At 43.6% G+C, this 25,295-nt stretch overlaps 1 pseudogene; it reads left to right on the forward strand.

The window, feature by feature from the left end:
- The first annotated feature begins 10 nt into the window (after positions 1-10).
- On the forward strand, positions 11-23,670 carry LOC144676375 (uncharacterized; annotated as a pseudogene).
- Positions 23,671-25,295: the final 1,625 nt, after the last annotated feature.

Here is a 25,295-nt window from a genome sequence, read left to right on the forward strand (position 1 = left end):
ATCGTTGGATTTTGAACATGGAAGGAAAAAGCTCAGTTTGCAGCAGAGAGAAACAGTACACGTGCTCTGTGTGTGGACGAGGCTTCAGCAGATCATCTGACCTGTCGAGACATAAATGCAGCCAGAATGGGGAGAAAGAGTGGAAATGTGGGGACTGTGGGAAGGGATTCAATCACCCATCTGAACTGAAAACTCGTCTGCACAGTCACACCGGGGAGAGGCCATTCATCTGCTCCGAATGCGGGAAAGGAGACACTCATTCATGTAACCTGTTGACATACCAAAGAGTTCTCACTGATGGGAGACTATTCAGGTGCTCTCACTGTGGGACTGGTTTCAGGCATTTATTTGACCTCAGTGCACACCAGCGAACTCACACTGGGGAGAAGCCATTTATCTGCTCCGAGTGTGGAAAGGGATTCACTTGTTCATCCCACCTGCTGACACACCAGCGAGTTCACACTGGGGAGAGGCCGTTCACCTGCCTTGAGTGTGGAAAGGGATTCATTAATTCATCCAGCCTGATGGCACATTAAAGAGTTCACACCGACAAGAGACCTTTTAAATGCTTAGACTGTGGGAAGTGCTATAAAAGCTCTCAGGAGCTGATGTTCCATCAACGTGTTCATACTGATGAGAGACCGTTCAGGTGCTTTCATTGTGAAACTAGGTTCAGGCAATCATCTCAACTCAGTGTACACCAGCGCACTCATACAGGGGAAAGACCGTTCACCTGCTCTGAATGTGGGAAGGGATTCAGTCAGTCATCCACACTGCTGAGACACCAGCGAGTTCACACTAGGGAGAGTCCGTTCACCTGCTTCGAGTGTGGGAAGGGATTCACTCAGTCATCCAACCTGCTGACGCACCAGCGAGTTCACACTGGGGAGAGGCCATTCACTTGCTTTGAGTGTGGGAAGGAATTCACTCAGTCATCCCACCTGTTGACGCACCAGCGACTTCACACTGGGGAGAAACCATTCATTTGCTCCAAGTGTGGGAAGGGATTCACTCAGATGTCCCACCTTCTGAAACACCAGCGAGTTCACAAGTGATTGGATTTTGCTGCTAATCACATTCAGGACTGAACCATGTTCATTGTGGTCTGTGTCTGCTGATATTGAAGATAAAAGTAAAATAAATCATCTTTGTGTTAAATACAGTGTGCTAAGTCTTCTTAATATCTCAAACGTAAGTTACTTTTGAAGGGCTCTCCCTCTCCCCATCTCCTCTATCTTCATCTTCAACAACAAACGTGAGGAGCTCATGGAGCTTCTTTGTCACTAAGATTGAGACAATCCAATCAGCTGCCTCTGCTGCTTCCCTCCCATCCACTAGCCCACCGGGACAAACTGTCTCTAAAATTCCCTCATATCTGAGCCCTGAACTCACATCTTTTTCCAGTTTTGCTCCTGTCTCCTGTTATGGCCTCTCAGAGCTCATCTTGTCCCTGACCTTTTACTTCTTTGGCCCTATTCTCACTAAGCTGCTGATTATTCATCTTCCCCACATTAGCTGATACTGTTAGCAGTTCTCTCTCTCTTTTGGTACTGTTTCTCTCACCTTTAAATCCACTGACATCGCCCATCCTAAAAATCAACCTTTGACCCCCATCATCTTTGCAAACTACCACTCAATCTCAACCGTCCTTTCCTCTCCAAAGTTCCTGCTCTTGGTGTCCCTCAAGGATCTATCCTTGGTCCCTCCTATTTCTTATCTACAAGCTGCCACTAGGTGACACCATCCAAAAGCACCGTGTTAGTTTTCACATGTACACTGACAATGCCCAGCTCTACCTCAGCACCATCCCTCTCCATTCCGCTACTGTAGCTAAATTATCAATCTGCTTATCCGACACCCAGTACTGGATGAGCAGAAATTTCCTTCGGTTAAAAATTGGGAAGACCAAAACCATTCGGTCACCACTATAAATACTGTTCCTTAATTACTGAGTCCATCCCGCTCCCTGGGAACTGTCTGAGGTTGAACCACACTGTTCACAATCTTGGTTCAGATTTGACCCCAAGATGAGCTTCTGACCACATATCCACACCATCACTAATACCAGATAGTTCAATCTCCATAATGCTACCTGTCTTCACCCCACCTCATTTACTTGCTGCTGCAACTGTTAGGAAGTAGAGGTAGTTTAAGTAAGATATATTTGTATTTGTGGATGTTAGGAATGAGTTTTAGCTTTATGTTTAAATTTGTTTTGTATTTCTGTATTTGTGTGTTAAGAAAGGGGGAGCTAGAGTTTCAGTTTCACTTTAAAAGATGCCTGCATTTCAATTAGGTTTCATAGCTCTTGAAGGGGAGCCAAACACAAGGTAGAAAAAATCTGCTGTTGTCTGCCAAAAGGAGGCCCACATAGAGAGACACAGAGAGACCGAAAGCAGTTTGAATTCAGTTGAAGCCAGGTGCCAGGAGCAGCTGGACACAGGAGTGGGAACTGCAGGAGCAAGTTCCAAAAACTGAAGAAGAAAATCAGCAAAACCAAGCAGTGGAACTGGAAAGGTACCAGAGGGCAGTTAAGTCAAGAACAAGGATAGGAACCTGGAAGTGGAAGCAAGGGGTAGAGAGGAGGGCTCCGAGCTTAAAAGGGAGAAAGCTGAAGGAAGCAGGCTTAAAGCAAAATAGGCTTGCGAGAAGTAAGAAGATCCAAGGAGACAGCTGGCCTGTAACTCTTTACTCTGGGCACATGAGCAGCGGTGTTGTGTTGGCACAGCTGAGTTAGAGAGAGAATGCGTGGAAGGAAGCTTGAATGCACGTGGTGATCTGGGGAGAGGAACATCAGATGGAGAGTTTGAAACCCTGGAGGTGGACCTTTGTGGAAGGTGTCTGAGCGAAAGCATCATTTGGGACAAGATACAAAGAAAGGTCCAAGGAATCCTCAGGAAAGGTTGCATCAGAAAAGGAAATGGTTGTTAAAACTGTAGCAGTAGTCCAGGTGAAACGTGTGCCCTTAGAACCCACAGGAAAGGGGGGTATGGTTCAGAGTAGTCCAGAGAATTCTTCTTTGATTACTGCTGAAGGAAGGCAGGCTATTAGAGGTTCTGGATGTTTAGTCTGGAAGGGAGAAGTGTTCCATTACTCCTCCAGCAAAATAAGTAAATAGTCAAAAATTTTAGAGACACTGGAGCAGATCAGCCATTGATGGTGGCTGATGATACAATTTGTGTTCCAGGCAGTTTTATGAAGGAAGAAGTATCAATACGAGGTATTAATGGAATTTATTAACCTGTTTCTTTGTGTAAAGTCAACTTGTAAAGTCACTTTGTAAATGGAATTGTTACGGTGGGAATTATTCCTAAATCATCTATTGAGGGGGTAGGTTTTGTTCTGGGTAATGATTTGGCTAGTGGAGACAGTGATGTGGTGATAACTGTACTGCAGCAGGCAGCAGGTAGTTGATCATGCTGATCTTAACAAATTTCAGAAAATTACTGTGGCCAGAAATGAAGCAAACATTGAAGGAAAACCTTATTAATGCAGGAAACCAACTTTCACGTACAAGAGAGGAGTTGGCTAATGAAAAATGAGAATTAGTGAGAACAATTGAGAATCAGCCATGGAGAGTAGGGCATTTGACGGAGGACTTGAAATACCTAAATGATTTATTTGTAGAAGCAAATTTAACAAAGTTCAATCTTCAGTTAAAACTTGATGAGCTTCACGCATCAGAAGTTGTTATGAAGTATCGTGGAAAATGCCTTCAACAAGAAAAGGAATTGTTGGTAAAACAGAATAATTGGTTGAATGCAGAATTTAAAGCCAAAACTAACGAACGGTTAGAGCTTCATCAGGAAAAGAATAATGAGGTTCTCGAACTTCAATGCAAACTGGAGGAAATGAAGGAGAAAGTGTGTGGTATGGAGTGTCACCGTTCTGAAGTTGTTCTGTGAGTAAACATTTATTGCTGAATTGTGGTCCAATTGAGCAAAAAAACTGATCCAAGTAACATTACTGGTGTATCAACTTCAGTAATGGGCTGTGCAGAAAAAACTGAAGTGCCTACAGAATTGGAAACTAAGAAGCATCAACAAAAAGGCCTGAAAATGCAAAATTACCCTTTCAGTTCATTCACTAGAGACACTGATTTACAGGTGCTTGTCAGTGCTAATATACAAGATACAGAAGTTGGAATTCAGGCAATTCAACAGTTTTCAAATGACCATTCAAAGCCTGCTGAGTGAGCACTGGCATGATATGGTTCATGGATTGTGCAAAAGAGTTGAAGAGTTAGAACAAACAATGAAATTCCAAAGGGAGAAAACAATTGATGCTGCTGAAAGAGAAGTGGAGAAGACCTGTTTAAAATGGGATTGGGAGAAACAAGATCATTAAAAAATTAAAGATTAAACCAAGCAGGAGTAGGAAACCCGCTTGTGTAAACATAAAAGGCATCTCAACACCATCCATGAAATGATAAAAAGAGGTTTTGATCAAAGAAGAAATGAGATGTTAATGTGCAAAACTGGCATTTTGACTTTGCTAAATCGAAATGAGAATTTATCACATGTGAGTTCGGAAAATGAGCTTGAGGATGGAATTGCACCTACAGCTGAGGAAAAGGACGATTTGGCTGTGGCCTTAAATTAAACATTTTTTGCTGAGTTAAAGACTGGGAATAAGAGAAAAAAGAACCACAGGGGTTGAGTTATGATAATGTTATGGTGGACAAATTCTGCCAGTTTTGTTACATTTATAGACTTTGTTTTGCTTAAATTTTTGTAATTGTACAACATAACACGTGTAGTTGTGCAAATAGATGGTAGATTTATTAATATAGTATGTAATAAGCTATTGTTAGAGGTTTATGATGTTAAGTTTGTGTTTGACGGATGTAAGGCCATTGTAAAAACACATTCACTGTTGTGAAACTTTCTTTCTTTCAAAGGATAAAGTGTTATGAACTGTAGATAGTTTAAGTAAGTTGTATTTGTATTTGCAGGTGTTTTATTAGTTTTATCTTTAAGTTTAAGTTTGATTTCTATTTCTGTATTTGTGTGTTAAGAAAGGGTGGAGCTTGAGTTTCAGTTTCACTTTAAAAGATGCCTGCATTTTAATTAGGTTTTACGACTCTTGAAGGGGAGTTAAACAAACACAAGGTAGAAAAAACTGTGCTGTTGTCTAGCAACAGGGGGCTCAGACAGAGAGACACGGAGAAATTGAAAGCAGTTTGAGTTCAGTTTGAGTCAGGTGACGGGAGAAGCTGGACACAGGAGGTGGAAAACTCAAGAGCAGGTTCCAAAAACTAAAGAAGAAAGCCCCAAAAACCAGGGAGTGGAACAGGAAAGGTCCCAAGAGGATAGTTAAGTCTAAGGACAAGGACATGAATCTGGAAAAGATCCTGTTCAGTGCAAGTGAAAGCAAGGAGCAGGAAGGAAGACTCCAAGCTAAAAGGGGAGAAAGCTGCAGGAAGCAGACTTAAAGCAAAATAGGCTTGCAAGAAGACAGACGATCCAAGTAGACAGTTGAATGTCTGTAACTCTTCACCATGGCATGTGAAGCAGTGGTGTTCTGTTGGCATTGCTGAACCAGAGAGAGAGTGTGTGGAAGAAGGCTTGAATGCACGTGGCGATCCAGGGGATAGGGACATCAGATGGAGAGTTTGAAACCCTGGAGGTGGACCCTTGTGGATGGCATCTGAGAAAACGTGTCATTTGGGAGAAGATTCCATGCAGGTTTCTTGAGAGTGGAGATTGTAAACCCTCATGTCAAAGATTGGGTTCATTGAGACCGGTTGGCTCATGGTGTGATAAGTGTCTGGGGAAGGGGGATTTGATGAAAGATCCATTGCATCTGTTTGGGGTGGCATCTGTCACTTGGTTTCAGAGTGTGGTGTGTCTGACCACAAGTTGCCTATTGGTTTACATGGAATGTGTACTAACTGTGAACATTACAGTATAAGATAGCTTTTGTTACTTGTGTCATCCTTACAAATCTGTATATATCTGTAAATATATAGTTGTGGGTGAAGGAGTATTTTAATATTGTTAATCTTTTCTTGTTTAATAAATGCTTTATTCTTTTATTCAAAGTTCATCAGCTGACTCCTGTGACTCAGTTCAATCGCTGCCCTCCTCGTTTCTAAACAAAAAATAAAAGTTAGGATCTATCAAGACGTGTTCCACCCTAATATATGACTTGTCCAGTAGTAACATCAGCTGGGACCATAATATAACTCAATTTCTCTCTCCATATATGCTGGGCCTGCTGAGTATTTGCAGAATTTTCTGTTTTAATTCAGATTCCCAGCATTAACTGAATTTTGCTGTAAGCTTCATTCCCTGACTGAGAGTCTTGTCTCATAATCCCTCTTCGCTTCTCTTATTTGCTTCTTCACCTCCTCTGAACCTTATGTATTCTGTCTGGTTCTCAGTTGTATTTTCCACCTGACACCTGTGATAATCACACTTTTTCCTTTTTAATCTTAATTTCGATCTCATTTTTCGTCCAGGGAGCTCTGTATTTGTTTGCCCTACCTTTCCCTTTTGAGGGGATATAGCTTGACTGCCCGAACCAATTCTTCTTTGGAGGTAGCCCATTGCTCTGTTGCAGTTTTTCCTGCCAACCTTTGGTCCCTGTATATCCAGTCCAGCTCCCTTCTTGTCCCATTGAAGTCGGCTCTCCCCAGTTAATTATCCTTACTCTGGATTGACTATTGTCCATTATATCTTTGTCAATCTCTCCTTAGCCCCCACCTATCGCTGACCTTCTATCCAGCTTCACGTTCTCCACCCCCTTGAACAGTATAAATTTCATCAAATTTCTACTTCTCCTTAGCTCTGAAAAAGAACCATATGGACTCGAAATGTTAACTCTGTTTCCCTCTCCACAGTTGCTGTCAGACCTGCTGAGGTTTTCCAGCATTTCATGTTTTTATTTCGGATTTCCAGCACCCACAGTATTTTGCTTTGGTGCCCATTGTCCTTTTCTACAGTCATCCTGAACCTTATGATACAATGATCCCTGTCTCCTAAATGTTCCCCCACTGACACCTGATCTACTTCGCCCACCTCATTTCCAAGAACGAGGTCTGGAAGTGCCTCCTTTCTTGTTGGATTGGACACATACTGCTGTAGAAAGTTCTCCTGAAAACACACTAGGAACTCTTTCCCCTCTCCGCTGTTTACACTACCACTATCCCAGTCAATATTGAGGTAATTAAAGTCCTCATTATAATTACTCTATGATTTTTGCACCTATCTGTAATTTTCCTGCAGATCTGTTCCTCTACATTCATCCCACTAGTTGGTGGTCTATAGACTACACCGAGCAATGTAATTGCACCCTTTTTGTTCCTTAGCTCTAGCCAAATTGATTCTGCCCTTGAACCCTCTGGGGCATCCTCTTTCTCCAGCACTGCAATGCTCTCCTTAACCAATACAGCTGCAACAACTTTTATTTATATAGCACCTTTAACACAGCGAAACGTCCCACAGGAGCATTATATAACAAAGCATGACACTGGCCCACATTAGAAGATATTGGATCAGATGACCAAAAGCTTGACCAAAGAGGTAAGTTTCTCAGGAGTGTCTAAAAGGAGAAGAATGAGGTAGAGAGTGAGGTAGAGAGGCGGAGAGATGATTGGAGGGAATTCCAGAGCTTGGAGCTTGCGCAACTGAAACCACAGTCACTAATAGTGGTGCAATTGTGATGAGGAATGAGGCCAGAATTAGTGCAGCGCAGATATCCCAGAGGGTTTTGAGATTCTGGGCGATTAGAGATAGGGATGAGCAAGTTTATGGAGGCATTTGAAAACAAGGAGGAGAATTTTAACTAAAGATAGTGCTTGACCAGGAGCCAATGTATGTTAGCAAGCACAGAGATGATAGGGAAATGGGACTTGCTGCGAATTTAGATACGGGCAGCAGTTTTGAATGACCTCAATCTTATGGAGGGTAAAATGTCCACTTACATCCCAGAACTGATGTCCTGGTGGATCGGCACAGCGCTGTTTCCATGATCAATATTGATCCTTTTTAAGGTGCCATTCTCAGAACTACACACAACGCTTCAGTAAAATCTGCCCCATTCCCACTCATATTCTGCCTTGCACCAACATCTCCACAGCCAATGCTTTGCAACCTATCGCAGCCCTCCTTTTTATTTCTTTCACTTCCCAGCTCAGCATCTGTATTTGTTCTTGACCTGAAGCAGGTGTGACATTTCCATTTCTGATGCGAAACTTCAACTCACTCCACTGATTCTGAAAAAGCTGTTGTGTTTTTTGTTTTCAATCAGGAATTAAAGCATATCTTTTTAGGAGCAATAAATCTTTATTCCCTGACTGGCAATCGAGCCTAGGTTATGGTGCTGAGAGTGGAGAACCCTATCCACTAGACCATCATGGAAAATGCCCTGAAATAGAATTTATCGAGGTTACTTCTGCCATTGTTTTTTCATTCCAGACCACTTTCAACAGAGACCTCCTACAAAATGACATGTTCAAATAGAACACAAATTACTTCTTCAGACAATTAAAATAACCTTTGCTATTGGCTGGAATATGAAATCGACAGTGTGGCGAAATAGTACCAGAAGCTGTAGAAATGCAAATTTCCACATCCAAAACCCACCAACCTAATCATTGCATCTCCTGTGAAACTTACAAGGTAATGCATGGCAGACTTTCACCATGAAAAGTATTTGACTGACATCAAATTCTTCCACTTTCATGTTACACCTTTTAACTCCCACTCTCCATCTCAGACATTTCCAGTTCTATCTAATATCATCCACGTGGAATTTTAACTCTGCCCATCATTTCACTGATTTCGCCAACTTGCTATGTATTTTATGTTATGATAAAGCCAGTAATTCGTGCTCTAATAAAAACAGAGGGCACTAAAGTTATCGACAGGTCTGTTCGCATCTGTGGAGACAGAAACAGAGTTAATGTTTGTGTCGAAAATGATTCTTTTTTAAATCTGTAATAGAAGCAAAATGCTGCAGATGCTGGAAATCTGACAAAAGAAACAGAAAATGCTGGAAAAACTCAGAAGGTTTGGCAGCACCTGTGGAGACAGGGACGTGGTTAAAGTTTCGAGTCCATGTGACTCTTCTTAGAACTAGGAATGTGATGGTTTTAATGCTGTTGCAGGGGTGAGGGAGGGAGCAGGTGGAGCAAAATGAAAGGTCAGGCATATGTTGGAGGCCAGGAGAGAATAAATGACGAAGATGTCATGGAACACAAGACAAAGGGAATGATAATGATAGTATTCATGACTAAAGCAGGTGTTGATCGCAGAATAAATGTCAGCACTGTCTGAAAGCAAAGTAGCTGAATGTGCTAATTGCACTAAAAGCTCGGGAATTTGCGGCCCCGTCATGGCGGGACCTGATGATCCTGGCGGCGAGCGGGGCCGGAAAATCCCGCCCAAAGGGACAGCTCTGTCTGAGAACAAGATACAGACTGACTCTTGGGCGGGGGGATGGTGGTGGGTGGAAAAATACAACATGGAGGACAGAGTTCATGGTGTGAATTTGTTGAACTTAATGCTGAGCCCACAAGGCTGTAAAATGCCTAATCAGATGATCAGGTGCTGTTACTCCAGCTTGCACTGGGCTTCACTGGAACATTGTAGAGGGCAGAAGACAGAAATGTGAACATGAAAGCGAGATGGTGAATTGAAATGTCAAATGACAGGCCGGTCTGGGTCATGCTTGTGGACTGTGTGAAGGTGTTCCCCAAAGCAGGCAGCCAGTCTGCGTTTAGTCTCCTCAACGTAGAGGAGACCACATTGGGAGCAGCGAATACAGTACACAGAATTGAAAGAAATGCAAATAAATCTCTGCTTCACCTGGAAGGAGTGTTTGGGCCCTTGAACAGTGAGGAAGGAGGAGGTAAAGGAGCAGGTGTTACATCTCCTGCGATTGTATGGGAAGGTGCCGTGGGAAGGGGATGAGGTGTTGGGGATGATAGATTTTTTTTGAATCAGTAATTAGTTTCTGGTTGTGATATTTTGCACAACAGCAAGACCGGGAATCAGATCTGGGTGATGAGAGCACCGAATCCTAACCATCAGGTCACAGGGTGTTTGTGTAACATCTTGTTTAGCGAATTCAGCTGTTAACCCAAACATTGGTGGTTTGACACTATCTAGGGCCAAGTAGGTTCTCTCTATTCCTGCTTCTACTTATATTACCGACACAGTTCTGCTTTGAGTCCTTTGGCTACGAGGAAATGTCCAGACTTTGCCAGCCCTGCTGTTATCCAGTAAGTTCCCAGGCAAATAGTTTTACGAATATTTATTTCAAAGAAAATGAGATAAGTTAGATCAAACATGTGCCTCACATCCAAACCTTTAGAAATATTGGGTTGAAAGCAACAAATAGAAATTTATTCTGTGATTGCACATATAGAACTGGTACGCACCATCGCACTGAGTGAATCCACTGTTTGTTGACATGTTGCTCAGTGAAAATTTCAAACATTCTCGACTTTGTGACATACGAGCACTGAGTTAGTAAACAGCCTGGACTCAAAGAACATGTAAAAATACGAACTAGGAACAGAAGTAGGCCACTCGACCCATCAAGCCTGTTCCACCATTCAATAAGACCATGGCTGATCTGATGGTAACCTCCTTCCTACACCCAATAACCTTTCACCCCCTTGTTAACCAAAAATCTAGCTCTGCCTTTAAAATATTCAAGGACTCTGCTTCCAATGCCTTTGGAGGAAAGAAGTTACAAACACTCCTGGCTCTCTGAGAGAGAAAAAATCCTCCTCATTCTTGTCTTAAATGAGCGACCCCTTATTTTTAAACAGTGACCCCCCAGTTCTAGATTATCCCACAAGAGGAAACTTCCTCTCCACACCCACCTTTTCAAGACCCCTCAGGATCTTAAAGGTTTTGATCAAGTCACCTCTTACTGTTCGAAACTCCAGTGGATACAAGCCTAATCTGTCCCACTTACAATGCATAACTATGTCGGTAATATATGTAGGAATAGAGAGAATCTGCTTGGGCAACCCACCCATTCCTGATATTAGTCTCGTAAACCTTCTCTGAACTACTAACTTTACTACTCTAACTTTGCATCTTTCCTTAAAGAAGGAGACCACTACTGCACATGTGGTCTCACCAGTGTGCAGTACAACTGAAGCATAACCTCCCTGCTTTTTTCAGTTCGTCACATAACTAATAATTTTACCAATTTTTTAATCAAACACCTTCACCTATTATGAAATTATGCTTTATCTGCTATCTTTGTTGCCCAAATCTCTTTAAAGCCAATCTGTTTTCTTCCCCACAGCTAACATCAGCAGAAGCTAAATTCAACTGGAGGTCCAGCAAGGATTAAACTCATGATCCCCGGTTTACAAGGCCAGTGCGCTAATCACTCTGCTACAGAGCCAACTGCTGAAAGAATACAGAAAGATCAATCTCCTCTTGCAACTTTTAAACTGACTGTTATTCTCTGTGCCATTTCCATGAAGATACATAACGAAAGTGAGTCAAAGTTGCGATGGTAAAAATGCGTTTCCCCGCTCAGGGAACTGAACCACATTGACACAAGGTGAGAAACACACACAGACATAGACACCAAGAGTGACAGAGGTGCCAGGGAAGACAAACATCCAGAAAGTATGGATGTCACCAAATTGGCTCCATTTTTGTTCCATTTCCACCTGCAACTTTGGTGAATGCTTGCAGATGAAGGGAAATGAAAAATACACAGGAGCATTTGGAAAACCTTTTCGTCCATTTAATAGATAATTAATTCGATAAATCATTCTTAAATCAGGAGCAGTGAGAAATGTAGTCTGGCAGGATGTGAACTTGTATCAGAAAACTCTAAAGAATTTCAAACCCAATTACCTTAACCGCTCAGCTCTGTACACACGCGTCATGTACCTTTTAATGTTCTGTACCTAAGAGCATACAATGGTTACAGCAGCGAATGAAGAAATGCAGCCCCACCTATTTCTGGCTGTCCTGCAATTTCTGCTGCCTCTCCTCGATCTTTCCACCAGAATGGAGCACTGCACACGCCCTGGACACACATGGAAGAATTTGGCTAAACTGACTGAAAAGATGAACCGTCCGAAACTCCTGCAGCGGTGGGATTCAAACCCATGTCTCCATAGAGACTGGAGCCTTAGACCGCTCGGCCACACTACCCCTTTCCTATAATGGCATCTGTTCAAGGTTATACAAAAAGGGGAATTGGATTGTATATAGTGACTGAGAAAAATGAGGACATGCTTTGTCTGATTAAACTTCTTTGGAAAGTTCGGTATGAAATCAGCTGCATAAATACTTTTTTTTTGTTCAAAAACTATAGAAGAATCTCGAGTCCAACTCTTCATGTCATTGAGTCAGGGAGACTTTGTTAATGATCACACAGTGCGCATGGACACTGCAGAAACTCCTGCACCTCTTTCAATATTGCTTCCCTTCACACCGAGTTTTCAAAAGGGAATTGGACAATGACTTGAAAGGGAGAAAAATCAGGGTAATTGAAAAAGAGAAGGAAATTGGGACTGATCAGAAAGCTCATTGCAAAAACTGACATAAACACGATGGGCCAAATTGTCTCCTAATGTGCTATGTAATTTTATGATGACATTGCTAAATCAGTCTGATTCCAGCATTACTGATTATAGCAGCTGAATTTCTTTCTTCAAATCAAAGACCCAAAGTGCTGCTTCATGACCACACAGGTCAACACTGTGGACAGGTCCATCGGGTTTCGGCAGCGCAGTGTTTCTGTGCTGTAGTGGTTATCATGTTCACCAACATGCAAAAGGGCCCCGGTTTGAAATTGAGCAGAAATATTATCAAAACATTTACATTTAAATGTGAAGAGAAGTTCGATAATTCACTTGTGTTGTTAAATATTATGTCTTACAGCCATGTGACAACCACAACTCCCTTTTCCCATCTTTGATCAAATTACTTTGCTATCTTTAATTAACAAAATTCGACCGATTCATGTCTTGAAAAATTCATTTGACCCCCCAGCATCCACAGCTTTTTGGGGAGGTTGGTCCTGATTTCCATCACCTCTGTCTGAACACGTTGTTCCTGATTTCACTCCAGGTTTTATTATTTTGATTCTGCCTCCTTGTTCTCAATTCCCCAGCAGAGCAAATAGTTTCCCTGTATCTACTCTCACAAGCACATTGATCATTTTAAAAATTGGCATCATATCAACCCTGAAACTTCAATATTTAATTAAATGCAAACTAATTTTCTGCAGCCTGCTCACCTTGTAGTGCAGCAGCATTGACCTTAATGACCTGGAGGAGCTTTCTCCCAATTGTTCAGAATGGCGACAACTTTTCCATCAAGCTGCATCACACTTTGAGTCACAACATGTTAATGATGAGGCAGAGCAGCAGCAGAGAAGGAAAGAAATGGAAGCAAGTGCTGCGCTCCAGATCCCAATACTTCATGGATGTCCTGCCCCATGAGCCAAAAGATCTGCAGGCCAAGAATCAGTCTGTTCAGTCAAAAGAAGACCAATGGTAGAAATTCACCACGCTGAATAGATGTCATCCTTGAATTGAGAGGCTGCTGACGAAGTATTAAACAATGACTGAATAACTAACACAGGCACCAGGGCACTGAGAGAATACATGCAGATGAACAGGTTGTTTAACTGAATTCTGACCATAGAAAGCTCATTCCAGTGAACCCAGACTGAACATGAAGATGAGGCAGAAACAGAAGCAGACATGATAGCCCAAGATTAAACATAATACAAACTGAATTAGAATGACCATTGGAGCAGCTTTATTAGATTCACAATAACTAAGCATAATAAACAGAGACCTTTCATTTTAGGATAATGAAAATACTGGACAAAGTTAGGAATAGTTTGATTCTAAGGGAATGAGGAGAGGCTTGGTAGAGGATACACAAGGGTGTGGCTTCTGCAGCTTACTGTAGTTGTGCACTCTCACAAGGAAGTAGGTGGTTAGATGATGTAAGTGTCACCATTAAGCTGCAAACATAAAATCAAGACTTTATTTAAACAATGAAGTGTATTTAGAAATGAAGAGGCCCTGTCAGTTCAATGGAACTTGAGGGGTTTAGGGTTGTTGATAAAAATGAAACATTCCCGCCTCTGAGCCAGAAACCCCTCTGCAGACAGTCCTAGCGAGTGGAGACGGCTCTCCAGCTCATTCTGGGTTGACATCAGGATAGGTGTGTCCGGCGGGTCTGGCTGAACACTCCCATTATGAGTTGTGGGAGCTCATTAAACTCTCTGCTGAAGCCGGATCAACAAATGGGCTGGAATTAAATGGTTCCAGACACGGAAGGAGGGTGAAGCAGCCTGTGAATTCTTCCACTAATTCACACTGTTCTCCAAGGGATGAGTTCAAAGAGAAACAATCGCTACACTGTGTAGTTTCCAGAAATAATCCCTGCTCTCTGTCCTGAATGAATCCATTTCACTAACAAATGTTGAAATGTTTGCTCCACGTCCACAGGGTTTCATCTGTTTAAAGCCACAAACAGAAAGACCCAGTTTTCTCCTGGAGTTTGAGACAAATCAGCTTTCAAAATGATGCCGAGTTTCAGCCAATGAGGGAGATCCGGGCTCAGCCCCGCCCCTCATTCACTCCGATTGGTTGGAGGGCCAGCCACTTCTGATGGATCCTCCAGTCCCGCCCCGTCTTCCTATTGGTCCCAAGTTGCCGTCAATCACACCCCGGGCAATGTGATCTGAGCATGCGCGGGCGATGGCGACGGACGGGAAGAGAGCTCGAGCGAGCGGGTTTAAAATGGAGGTTTTTACAATGACCGAGTGTGGATCCAGATCCCAAAATAAAACCGGCAACATTTTCCATGTAAGACGCGACTAGAAAGCGTGAAAATTCTCCCCGACTCCCTGGTTTTTGGTTTCTCCCGCTCGGGTCTGACTTTGGGGTGAGTTCGGCGAGGCCTCAGCGCATGCGCAATGTCAGCTCGTTCAGGAAGAGTCTCTAAATGGAGAGAAAGTGATAAATGTTAGGGAGCGTCTCTAAAAATGGTGATTGTCAGGAAATGTCTGCAAATGAAGGAAATGATGACTGAGCATGGAGTGCTTAAAAAGGAAGGGGACATGCTGATGAACAGGGAATGCCTGTAAAGAATCGTTGAGTCCTAGAATTGTACAGCACAGTTACCTGTGGAGATGATGATGTTTAATCTTGAATTTTTGCAGTCCGAGTGGTGAAGGTGCTCCCATAATGTTGTGAGATAAGGAGTTGCAGGATTTTCACTCAGTGATGATGAAGGAACAATGACATGTGTCTAAGTCAACAACAACAATGTGTATTTATATTGTTCCAGCCAGGATTTTGTTAGGATAGTTAAATCTAAAGGTAACAAAGGAATAGATGAGGGTTTCAACAGCAGAAGATCTGAGACAAGGATGGAGTTGGACGATGTCACTGAGGTGGAAATGGGTGGTCATGGTGATGATAAAGGGGAGCCTGTAGACATACTATACTTGGATTTCCAGAAGGCATTTGATAAGGTGCCACATCAAAGGTTATTGCGGAAAATAAAAGCTCCTGGTGTAGTGGGCAACATATTAGCATGGAAAGAAGATTGGCTGGATGGCAGAAAACAGAGAGTGTGCAGAAATGGGTGTTTTTCTGATTCAAAAACAGAATTACCTGGAAAAACTCAGCAGGTCTGGCAGCCATATGAACACGCTCGACCTCATCCTTGTTTTTCTGATTGTCACAATGTGATGAACATTTTACAATTTATATCAATAACTTAGATGAGGGCAGCGAAGTCATGGGAGCTAAATTTGCTGATGACACAAAGATAGGTAGGAAAGCATGTTGTGAAAATGACATGATAAGATTGCAGACGCATATAGATAGGTTGAGTGGGCGGGCAAAGATCTGGCAAATGGAGTATAATGTGGGAAAATGTGAAGTTCACTTTGGAAGGAAGAATAAAAAAGCAGAGTATTACTTAAATGGAGAATGACTGCAGAATTCTGAGGTGCTGAGGGATCTAGGTGTTCTAGTGCATAAGTCACAAAAAGTTATTATACAAGTACAGCAAGTAATTTAGAAGGCTAATGGAATGTTTTTCTTTATTACAAGAGGAGTTGAACATAAGAGTAAGGATGTTATGCAAGGCATTGGTGTGACCACATCTCAAATACTGTGCGCAGTTTTTGGTCTCCTTATTTAAGGAAGGATATAAATGCATTGGAGGCGGTTCAAAGGAGGTTTACTAGATTGATACCTGGAATGAGTGCGTTGTCTTATGAGGAAAGGTTGGTCAGGCTGGGCTTGATTCCACTGGAGATTAGAAGAATGAGGGGTGACTTGATTGAAGTATATATGATCCTGAATGGTCTTGACAAGGTGGACGTGCAAAAGATATTTCCTCTTGTTGGTGAATCCAGAACTTGGGACATTGTTTGAAAATTAGGAGTCGACCTTTTCGTCAAAGATGAAGAGAATTTTTTTCTCTGAGGGTTGTGCGACTCTGGAACTCTCTGCCTTAGAAGTCGGTGGTAGCAGCTTCATTAAATACTTCTAAGGCAGAGGTAGATAGACCTTTGGCCTGTCTGCAAGCATGACGCAGACCTCCCTGTCGCTTGCCATTTCAACACACCACCCTGCTCTCATACCCACATGTCCGTCCTTGGCCTGCTGCAATGTTCCAGTGAAGCTCAACGCAAACTGGAGGAACAGCACCTCATCTTCCAACTAGGCACTTTACAGTCTTCCGGACTTAATATTGAGTTCAACAACTTCAGATCATGAACTTTCTCCTCCATCCCCACCCCCTTTCCGATCCCCACTTTTCCAATACTTTATAATTAGTTTACAGCTATATTTTTTTCTTTTCCCTCCTATTTTTAGATTTATTTCAATCTATTGTTTCATCTCCACCTTTTAGCCCATTTCAATTCCTTCCCCCCACCCCACCCGCACTAGGGCCATCTGCCACTAGCTTGTCCTGCTTGCTTCTCTTAATGTCCCCATTAGCACATTCTTTAGATAATATCACCACCGTCAACACCCCTTTGTCCTTTTGTCTATGACATCTTTGGCAGTCTCTCCTTGGCCTCCACCTATCACTGGCCTCCGATCGAGCTCTCCTGTCCCACCCCCTTCTACCAGCTTATATTTCATCTCATTTCTATATGTCTTAGTTCTGATGAAGGGTCGTACGGACTCGAAACATCAACTGTATCCCTCTCCACAGATGCTGTCAGACCTGCTGAGTTTTTCCAGGTATTTTGTTTTTGTTCTAGATTTCCAGCATTCGCAGCATTTTGCTTTTATTGTAGATAGATTTTTGTTAGGCAAGGGAATCAAGGATTATTGGGGAGAGATAGGACTGTGGAATTTGAAATACAAGTAGATCAGTCAAGATTATATTGAATGGCGAAGCAGGCTCGAGGAGCCGAATGGCCTACTTATGCTCCAACTTTGCATGTTCACATGATGCGGATATGTGGTCGGAAGGTCAGTTTGGAGTGAAACATGACACCGATGTTGTGAACAGTCTGGTTCAGCCTCAGACAGTTGCTGGGGAGAGGGATGGAGTCAGTGGCTATCGAGTGGAGAAGGGACTGAAGACAATGGTTTCAGTGATAGGGGAGGCGGTGGCATAGCGGTATTGTCACTGGACAAGTAATCCAGAGATCAGGGTAATGCCCTAGGGACCCAGGTTTGAATCCCACCACGGCAGATGGTGGAACTAAAAGTCTAATGATAACCATGAAACCATTGTCGATTGTTGTAAAAACCCATCTGGCTCACTAATGCCCTTTCGGGATGGAAATCTGCTGTCCTTACCTGGACTGGCCTACATGTGACTCCAGACCCACAGCAATGTGGTTGACTCTATCAAACAACTGCCAGAAATTGGATGAGGAATGAAAACAGACGGACCACCTGGCATTGACCTAGGCCAGAAGCAGCAACAGCAAACTCAGCCCTGTCGACCTTGCAAAGTCCTCCTTACGATCATCTGCTGCCAAAATTGGGAGAGCTGTCTCACAGATGAGTTAAGCAACAGCCTGACATGCTCATACTCAAGGAATCATAGCCCTCGTGGAGACGAAGTCCCACCTTCACATTGAGGATACCCTCCATCGTGTTGTGTGGCACAACACTAGCAACTCAAGACAGAACCACCGGAATTGGACTCAACCACAGTCTGTAACCTCATGGCCCAACATATCACCTACCCTACCACTACCACCAAGCCTGGTTCAATCAAGAGTGCAGGTAGCATACCAGGGCAACATGAGGTAAACGTAAAAATGAAGCTACAACACAGGACTACTTGAGTGCCAAATAGCATAAGCAGCAAGCGATAGACAGAGCTAAGCCATTCCACAACCAACGGATCATATCTAAGCTCTCAGTCCTACCACATCCAGTCGTGAATGGTGGTAGACAATTAACCATCACCAGAGGAGGATGCTCCACAAATATCCCCACCCTCAATGATGGGCAACAATCTTTAGCCAGAAGTGCTGAGTGGGTGATCCAGCTCTGCCTCCTCCAGAGGTCCCCGTCCTCACAGATGCTAGTCTTCAGCCAATTCGATTCACTCCATATGATATCAAGAAATGGCTGAAGGCAGTGGATAATGTAAAGGCTATGGGCCCTGACAATATTCCGGCAATCGTACTGAATACTTGTGCTCCAGAACTTGCCACGCCTCTGGCCAAGCTGTTCCAATACAGCTGCAACACTGGCATGTACCTGGCAATGTGGAAAATTGCTTAGATTTGTCCAACCTGGCCAATTGCAGACCCATCAGTCTAATCTTGATAATCAGTAAAGTGAGGGAAGGGTTCATCAACAGTGCTATCAAGCAGCACTTGCAGAGCAATGACACTGAGTCTGTGTTTCGCCAGGGCCACTCAGCTCCTGACCTCATTAAAGCTTTGGTTCAAACATGAACAAAAGAACTGAACTCCAGAGGTGGGGTGAGAGTGACTGCCCTTGACATCAAGGCAGCATTTGACTGAGTGTGGCATCAAGGAGCCCTAGCAAAACTGGAGTCAATGGGAATCAGGGGGGAACTCTCTACTGGTTGGAGTCATAGCTAGCACAAAAGAAGATTATAGTTGTTGGAGATCAATCATCTGAGTTCCAGGACATCACTGCAGGAGTTCCTCAGGGCAGTGTCCAAGACCCAACCATCTTCAGCTGCTTCATCAATGACCTTCCTTCCATCATAAGGTCAGAAGTGGGGATTTTCGCTGACGATTGCACAATGTTCAGCACCATTCACGATTCCTCAGTTACTGAAGCAGTCCATGTCCAAATGCAGCAAGACTAGTCAGGGATGGTCAGCATGGATTTGTTAAAGGAAGGTCTTGCCTCTCAAATTTGATTGAATTCTTTGAAGAAGTGACAAGAAGGGTTGATGAAGGTAGTGCAGTGGATGTTGTGTACATGGATTTTAGCAAGGCATTTGACGAGGTCCCACATGGCAGATTGGTCAGGAAAGTAAAAGCCCATGGGATTCAGGATAATGTGGCGAACTGGATAAAAGGTTGGCTTTGTAACAGGAAACAAAGGGTAATGGTTGATGGATGCCCTTGCGAATGGAAAGTTGTCTCAAGTGGTGTTCCACAGGGCTCGGTGTTGGGACCCTTGCTGTTTGTGTTATATATTAACGATTTGGATGTGCATGTGGGGGATACGATTGGGAAATTTGCAGATGACACAAAGATTGGCCGAGTAGTGGATAGTGTAGAGGATAGCCAAAATCTCCAAAAAGATATAGATGGGTTGGTGGAGTGGGCGGTAAAGTGGCAGATGGATTTTAACATAGAGAAGTATGAGGTCATACATTTAGGGAGGTCAAACAGTTACAGGGATTACAAAATAAACGGGAATATACTAAGAGGTGTAGATGAAGTGAGAGATCTTGGCGTACAAGTACACAGGTACCTGAAGGCAGCAGTTCAAGTGGACAAGGTTGTAAAGAAGGCATATGGAATGCTCTCCTTCATTGGCAGAGGTATAGAATATAAAAGTAAGGATATAATGTTGGAATTGTATAAAACACTGGTGAGGCCACAACTGGAGTATTGTGTGCAGTTCTGGTCACCACATTACAGGAAGGACGTAATAGCTCTGGAGAGAGTGCAGAGGAGGTTTACAAGAATGTTGCCAGGGTTAGAAAAGTGTAGCTACGAGGAGAGATTGGATAGGTTGGGGTTATTTTCCTCTGAACAAGGAAGGCTGAGAGGTGACTTGATTGAGGTGTACAAAATTATGAGGGGAATAGATTGAGTGGACAGGATAAAATTGTTTCCCTTGGTGGAGAATTCTAGAACCAGGGGACATAGATTCAAGATAAGTGGCAGAAGGTGTAGGGGGGACATGAGGAAGAACTTTTTTACGCAGAGGGTAGTGGGTGTCTGGAATTCGCTGCCCAAGTTGGTGGTAGAGCCAGAAACTCTAAACTCTTTTAAAAAGTACCTGGATTTGCAACTTTTCAGTGCTGTAAGCTGCAGGGCTATGGGCCAGGTGCAGGAAGGTGGGATTAGAAAGGACACCTGGGTGTCCTTGGGCTGGCATGGACAGGATGGGCCAAATGGCCTCCTTCTGTGCTGTAACTTTTCTATGTTTCTAAGACCTGGACGATATCCAGGCTTGGGCTGACAAGTAGCAAGTAACATTCATGCCACACAAGTGTCAGACAATGACCATCTCTACGAGAGAGTATCTAACCATCTCCCCTTGACATTCAATAGCATTACCATTGCTGAATCCCCCTCTATCAACATCCTGGGGGTCACCAGTGACCAGAAACTGAACTGGACCAGCCATATAAATACTGCGGCTACACGAGCAGGTCAGAGGCTAGGAATGCTCCAGCGAGTAACTCACCTTCTGACTCCCCAAAGCCAGTCCAACATCTACAAGGCACAAGTCAGGAGTGTGATGGAATACTCCCCCTTTGCCTGGATGAGTGCAGCTCCAACAACACTCAAGAGGTTTGACGCCATCCAGGACAAAGCAGCTGCTTGATTGGCACCACATCCACAAACATTCACTCCCTCCCACCACTGACACAGAGTAGCAGCAGTGTGTACCATCTACAAAATGCACTGCTGGAACTCACTAAGGCTCTTTAGACAGCATGTTTCAAATCTAGAAGGCAACAGATAGATGGGAACACCACCACCTGGAAGTTCCTCTCCAAGCCACTCACCATCCTGACTTGAAAATATATCGCTGTTCCTTCACTGTCGCTGGGTCAAACTCCTGGAACTCCCTCCTGAACAGCACTGTGGGTGTACCTACACCACAGGGACTGCAGCAGTTCAAGAAGGCAGCTCACCACCACCTTCTCAAATGCAATTAGGGATGGGCAATAAATGTTGGCCAAGCCAGAGACGGCTACATTGCATGAATGAATGAAAGAAAGAAAGGAAAGTTTTTGCAGTATTTATATGAAAGACATTGTTGCTCATCCAGTACTGGATGTCAGACAAATAAGGATGGTGTGTGACTTGGAAGGGAACTTAGAGGTGATGATATTCACGTGCACCTACCACCTTGGTCCTTCTGGATGGTTGAGTTTGAGGGGTTGGGAGATTCTGTCAAAGTTCTGGTCAAGCTGTAAACATATAAAATCCCTGTCCTTCACCCCCTCTCCCACATCTCCCTCTCTCCTCACCTAGTTTCCAGAATATTGTGTACACCCAGACCCAGAATGGGTGGCAAGTTCCCTTCCCTGAAGGATATTAGTGAATCAGTTGGGTTTTGATGACAATCCAGCAGCTTTTGTGGTGACTTTTTCCTTGTGCCAGCCCCACAAATTACTAGATTCATTCAGCTCAATTATACAACCTGTCTCTGTGTTTTTGTGGGGTCTGTCTCATTCCCTTTTTATCTGTTTTAAATCAATTTCACAGGATATTAGAAGTGGAGGATTAGCAGTCAGGAAACTCAAATCAAATCTCACATCAGAATCTGACAGAGTTGCTCAATTTATTGTCACCTGAATATCATTGGAATTTGAACATGGAAGGGAAAAGCACCATTCACAGTGGGGAGAAACCGTACACGTGTTCTGTGTGTGGACGAGGTTTCAGCCGTTCATCTGGCCTGTCGAGACACAAGCATAGTCACAACAGGGAGAAGCCATGGAAATGTGGAGACTGTGGAAAGGGATTCACTCAGTCATCCTACCTGCAGATACACCAGCGAGTACACACTGGGGAGAGACCATTCACTTGCCCTGAGTGTGGTAAGGGATTCACTCAGGCATCCAACCTGCTGACACACCAGAAAGTTCATACAGGGGAGAGGCCGTTCACCTGCCTTGAGTGTGGTAAGGGATTCACTTGGTCATCCAGCCTGCTGACACACCAGAAACTTCATACAGGGGAGAGGCCGTTCACCTGCTCTGACTGTGGGAAGGGATTCACTGCGTCATCTCTCTTGCTGACACATCAGCGAGTTCACACTGGGGAGAAACCATTCACCTGCTCCGAGTGTGGGAAGGGATTCACTTCGTCATCCCACCTCCTGGCACATCAGCGCACTCACACTGGGGAGAGGCCATTCACCTGCTCCGAGTGTGGGAAGGGATTCACTCAGTCATCCCACCTACTGGCACACCAGTGAGTTCACACTGGGGAGAGACCATTCACCTGCTCTGAATGTGGGAGGCGATTTGCTCACTCATGCCACCTAGTGACACACCAGCGAATTCACACTGGGGAGAGACCATTCCACTGCTCCAAGTGTGGGAAGGGATTCACTCAGTCATCACACCTACTGACACACCAGCGAGTTCACACTGGGGAGAGACCGTTCACGTGCTCCGAGTGTGGTAGGGGATTCACCCTGTCATCCGACCTGCTGAAACACCAGCAAGTCCACAGTGGGGAGAGACCATTTACCTGTTCTGACTGTGGGAGGAGATTCACTCTCTCATCCACCTTGCTTATACACCAGCGAGTTCACACTGGGGAGAGACCATTCACCTGCTCCGAGTGTGGGAGGGGATTCACGCTGTCATCCAGCCTGCTGAGACACCAGAGAGTTCACACTGGGGCGAGGCCTTTTGCCTGATCCGAGATTGGGAAGGGATTCACTCAATCATCCCACCTTCTGACACACCAGTGAGTTCATGAGTAACTACTGTGATTTCATTTTGCTTTTAATCACATCCAGGACTGAATCATGTTCATTGGGATCTGTTTTTCCCCTTCTACAAAGGAAGATGGTTGTGGTTTTGGAGGTCAATCATCTCAGCCCCAGGTCATCGCTGCAGGAGTTTCTCAGGGAAGTGTCCTCAGCCCAACCATCTTCAGCTGCTTCATCAATGACCTTCTCTTCATCATAGGGTCAGAAGTGAGGATGTTCACTGATGATTGTACAATGTTTAGCACCACTCATGGCTCCTCGGATACTGAAGCAGTCCGTGTCCATATGCAGCAAGACCCGGACAATTTTCAGGCTTGGGCTGACAGGTGGCAAGTTACTTTTGCTTCACACTAGTGCCAGGCAATGATCATCTCCCCTTGACATTCAATGGCATTACCATCACTGAAACCCCCACGATCAACATCAACATCATGGGGGTCACCATTGACCAGAAACCGAGCTGGACTGGCCATATATATTTATATATAGTGTGGCAACAAGAACAGGTTGACACTGGGAATTCTGTGGCGTGTTTCGCACCTCGTGTCTCCTGTCACAAAACTATAATAATTTTCATAATATTATTGTGGTTTATTGTAAAGTAGGTTTATGGATGTGAATGTACATGGTTCTGTTTGAGAGATTTAATTAGAGTCATGTAGACTGTTAGGTTGAAGCTATCAAAAGAAGTTAGGTGTACAAACGGTATTATAAATGCTAATGAGTAAACATGTACAAGGGCTTAGCATATAAGATGTGAAGGAAATTTGAATTTTTAGATAAATGAATGAGTTGTTTGGTTTCAGAGGGATGATAGGATGTTTACAACTAGCAAGATAAGCAAGGCCAAGCAGTGTGTTTATTTTTCCAAAAGGTACTGACCATATTGGCAACATGAAAGATTTTTATATTATGGGAAAGCTAAATTTCCAAAGACATATAGAACAGTGGAATTTACAGATTAAAGAGCGAGAAATATATGTAAAGAGGAATGAAAAGCTTTGTTGTGGGGCCATGTAAGATCTAAGAGGAGTATGTGAAACAGCCTTATAGAAGCCTCCGGCCATTTTTGCAGAACTCTGCTGTGTCTAGTATCTAAATTTGGAGAAAAGCCTTTGGAATTCAGTCGAGTATGTGCTGTGGTAGACTTGCTGGCTTGCTATTTAAATTTAAAATCTATTTGGACTGTTGCCTTAAAGTGGGTGTGTACCTGGGAGTCAGGTTAATTAGGAATTTTGAGATTTGTTATAGTATTAAGTAACTGTAATCTTATGTATGTGCTTGAAATCTTTTCTTTTGTTAATAAATGTTTCAACTTAGCTTAAGTCTCTAAAGGTATTAGTTGACTCATTACTTCTGAACAGTGCATGAAGCTCTTTGAAATATATACAAATTGCAAAACCATTGTGATAGCGTCGCCAAGTTTCCCTTGTGGATTTGGTGCACCTGGCAAGCATTTCCTGCCACATCATGACACTCCCCAAAGCGTCCCCATCATCTACAAGGCACAAGTGAGGAGTGTGATGGAATATTCTCCACTTTCCTGGATGAGTGCATTTTAATAACACGCAAGAAGCTCAACAACATCCATCACAGAGCAGCGAGCTTAATTGGTGCCCCGTCCACTACCTTAAACATTCATACCCTCCTCAAATGACCCGCAGTGACATCATCTTATAAGATGCACTACAGTAACTCACCAAGGCTCCTTTGACAGCTCCTTCCAAACCTGCAACATCTACCATCTGGAAGGACAAGGGCCTTAGACACATGGGAACACCACCACCTAGAAGTTCCCCTCCAAGCTACTCACCAACCTGACTTGGAAATATATCGCCATTCCTTCACTGTCGCTGGGTCAAAATGCTGAACTCCCCCCACCCCCCCCACCTAACAGCACTGTGGGTGTACCCACATTACATAGGCTGCTGTTGTTCAAGAAGGCAACTCATCACAGCCTTCTCAAGGCCAATCAGGGATGGGAAATAAATGCTGGTTTAGCCAGTGACGCCCACATCCCAGAATGAGGTAAAAATATTGTCCTCATTGTCAAGGGGAAGCAAGGATGCAGCTCCAGTCTGATGCAGCCTTTGTTCATAAAACCAAGACCCATCCACATAAACACCAGTGGAATTGGATAGTGGTGTGGATTTAATACATTCATTGAACACGG

The sequence above is a fragment of the Cetorhinus maximus genome, unplaced genomic scaffold, assembly GCF_964194155.1.
Source record: "Cetorhinus maximus unplaced genomic scaffold, sCetMax3.hap1.1 HAP1_SCAFFOLD_1551, whole genome shotgun sequence".
NCBI lineage: Eukaryota > Metazoa > Chordata > Chondrichthyes > Lamniformes > Cetorhinidae > Cetorhinus > Cetorhinus maximus.